General features: G+C 38.5%; 1 pseudogene; it reads left to right on the forward strand.

Moving 5' to 3' along the window:
* The first annotated feature begins 2,071 nt into the window (after nucleotides 1-2,071).
* LOC120600105 (splicing factor 3B subunit 4-like) lies at nucleotides 2,072-3,209 on the forward strand (annotated as a pseudogene).
* The last annotated feature ends 378 nt before the right edge of the window (nucleotides 3,210-3,587 follow it).

Here is a 3,587-nt window from a genome sequence, read left to right on the forward strand (position 1 = left end):
TCCTCTCCAGGAATCTTCATTTGATCAACAAATAGACACTCTGGGGACACAAAGAATTGCCCTTAGATGCTTTAGAGTCTCACATCATCTTCAGGGACTGTTGGGAAAGAAACTCTGCTCCTTTCTTCTTTCACGGGTGGTAGAGTCTGAAACAGACTGCTTAATGTGAGAATGGGTAGATATATTTATCCTTGGGCTAAATGGCCCAAGGGAGTCAGAAGTGATTGCAACAAATTCAAGATGATTTAGAGATGAACAAAAGACTCTCAAACAAATCCATTTCTAAAATTTCTCAAGGTCAGTTATAAACCCAAATGTTTAAATGTGTTCTTGAACTGACCTGATTTCTCAATAGTAAGACTATCACAAGACAAGAGAAAGCTACAGAATCTGCTCACTCTTGATCGTGATATATTCACTTACCCTGACATCTCTTTCAACTCCAAGGCAAGACTGAGAATGGCTAGCATTAGTTAGACTTCAGATTTTGGTAGAAAGAACTTAAAAGAGACCTCTTTACTGTAAAATAAGGTAATGCAATATATTCTTTACTATCACCTAAGGATGATAGTTAACTTGATACAGAGAAGGAAATCTAGTGAAATTTAAACCATGTGTATATCTATGTATAGTAATATGCCTTTTACACATCCAGGAATATAAATAAGATTTTTATTTGAGAGGACTTTATGCTCAAAAAAACTACATAAAATGAATTCACAACATTGTTGCTAGTTAGTCAAAATAAATGGCTCAAATCTAATAAATGACATGTTTAACTAGAAGTAAATTAGCTTAGCAGAATTATAATGACTGCTGAATTTGCAATAATCATTTGTAAATAAAGCCCTCTTTTCATCAGTATTTCTCTGCTTTACGTGCAGAGTTTATGACAGTTTTCTGCACTCACTAACACAACTGTCATAAACTAGTACTAATTTTATTGTGGCCAATACCTTGAAAATTGTGTAACTCAGCATGAGTTTTATTGTGGACAATGTATTTCTATTAACTTCTTTAAAGATCTATTGTATATTTATTTTTCATCTATGTAGTTGAAATTCCTACTAATGTATGATTATATATCTTCCCATAATAAGTCCAGAATTTTTTTTTTTTTTTTTTTACTTTAAGAGAGCTATGATTTTAAAGTTACTATTATTTTTTGGGGAAGGAAAATACACTTGAAGTATAACTGTTTATTAATATCAATTTATCAATTTTGTTGGCATTTTCACAATTAATCCCTTTATTGAAACTTATTATCAATAATAGTGATCTCATATTCATTTCAGAAATGGATAAGGTTACCAAACTTTGGCTCTCAGTGATAATGCGGTTCCTACTCAGAATTTATAATGTCTAAAATCATTCATCTTTTTTAGCTATAGATATTGGTGACAAGCAAATTCTTGTTACATTTAAATAGTTGAGAAATTCACCATTCGAAGACAGAATGCTGATATGAAAATTAGATGACTATATTATCAGTTTTGCCTGTCATTCAGATTCAGATTAAGGAAGTGTTAGTTGAACAGCTACTCAAAATGCACTAACCTAAAAAATTATTGGAAGTGTAGCTAAATGGATGGAATTGAATGGATGAATATACATATAACATCTTTAAGTAACTGATGCTAGATTGTTGCTAAAGTAAAATTAGCGCGGGCTAACAACAAATACTTTATTTGCTAACTGAAACAAGCAAAGTTAAAGACAGCCTTGAAATGGTTGTGAAAATACAGTGCTCCCTGTCAAGGTTTACTTAAGGTTCTCTTATGCAATGCATTTGTTACCCTTTTTCTCAATATATATTAAACATTTACATTAAAATACACATTTGAGAAACATCAAAATGTTAGCCTGTCTGAAAAGCTCAAATATTTTTGTCACGACCTGCTAGAACAACCAGTTATTTGATCTTTGAAATGCATCTTAATCACTTTGTCTATGAAATAGTGGAACTGAGTTAAATTGGAAGTCATTTTTCAGCTGTCAAATACTATTTAAGAGTAGTAACTGAGGTCAGAGGGCAGGATCGCTGCCGGGAAACTGCAGGAGCTCTTTCAGCATGGCAACCGGGCGGATCTCCCAGCAAGGCCAGGATGCCACTGTATACATGGGGAGCCTGAATGAGAATGTTAGAGAACTGCTGCTGTGGGAGCTATTTCTCCAGGTAGGGCCAGTAGTCGATACCCGCAAGCCAAAGGATAGAGTCACTGGTCAGCAGCAAGGCTATGGTTTTGTGGAATTCTTGAGTAGGAAATGCCAACTATGCCATTAAAATCACCAACATGATCAAACTCTGTGGGAAGCCAATCCAAGTGAATAAGGCATCAGCTCACAACAAAGCCTGGATGTGGGGGCCAACATTTTCATTGAGAACCTGGCCCCAGAGATTGATGAGAAGCTGCGTTATGATACTTTCAGTGCCTTTGAGGTCATCTTACAAACACCCTCAAGATTATTCAGGATCCTGACACAGGGAACTCCAAAAGTTATGCCTTTCTTAATTTTGCTTTGTTTGATGTTTTGGATGCAATAATTAAGGCCATGAATGGGCAGTACCACTGTAACTGCCCTATCATTGTGCCCTGTGCCTTCAAGAAGGACTCTAAGAGTGAAACCATGGCTCAGCAGAGGAAGGACTTCTGGCAGCCCAGAACCCACTCTCTCAGGCTAACTGCTCTCATAAATTGTTGTCAGACACACCCCTTACACCCTCTTTTCCCAAACTTGTGGTATCATCATTGGGGGCTGGGCTTCCTCCACCAGGCATGCCTCCTCCTGGTTCATTCCCACCCTTAGTACCACCACCTGCAGCCCTTTCACCTGTGATATTCCCAGCGATGCCCTTACTGCCTATTCTTCCTGAGGCTGGAGAGCCTGGTCCCCCATCAGCTGGAACCCCAGGAGCTTGACATCCTGGACACAAGACACTCACATCCTCACCCATTCCCACCGGGTGGGATGCTCCATCCAAGAATGTCTCAAATGCAGTTGGCTCACATGGCCCTCATGTCTTAGGACACCCCATGCTGGACCTCCAGGAATGGGGGGCAGCCACCACCCTGACTACCAACTGGGCACGCCCCCCGAAGGGCCCCAATTTGGATTTCCATAGGTCATTCAGGTATATGCCTCCACAAGGTATGCATGGACCACCTCCACTGATGCCCCCTCATGGATACACTGGCTGTTTACAATAACCCTGGCTCTACAGCTACCTGTGGGGGCTCCTTCCTCCACCTAGAACCACTATGTGGTCTCCAGTTCTCCATCATGGCCCATTTTGAGGCCCTCTCTCTCAGTCATTTCCCATTATTTTTCCTCTTGTTATATTCTCTCAATATCTTTTCAATTCCTTGGACCAATCAGAATTGCTATAACTCCCTGGGGCTAAGACATGAGTCCTCTTGGGCCTTTTTTTTAGTGTAATTATTTTCACAGGAGAGTTTTTCTTTTTTCTTTTTTTTTTCTGTATGAGTCCTAAGTGTTTTGCAAATGCACAAGATAATAAACTAAACTCATTGTTTTTTTTTGTTTGTTTTTTGTTCTTTAAAAAAATAAAAACACTATTTAGTAGT

Source organism: Pteropus medius, unplaced genomic scaffold, assembly GCF_902729225.1.
Source record: "Pteropus medius unplaced genomic scaffold, Ma_sr-lr_union100, whole genome shotgun sequence".
Taxonomy (NCBI): domain Eukaryota; kingdom Metazoa; phylum Chordata; class Mammalia; order Chiroptera; family Pteropodidae; genus Pteropus; species Pteropus medius.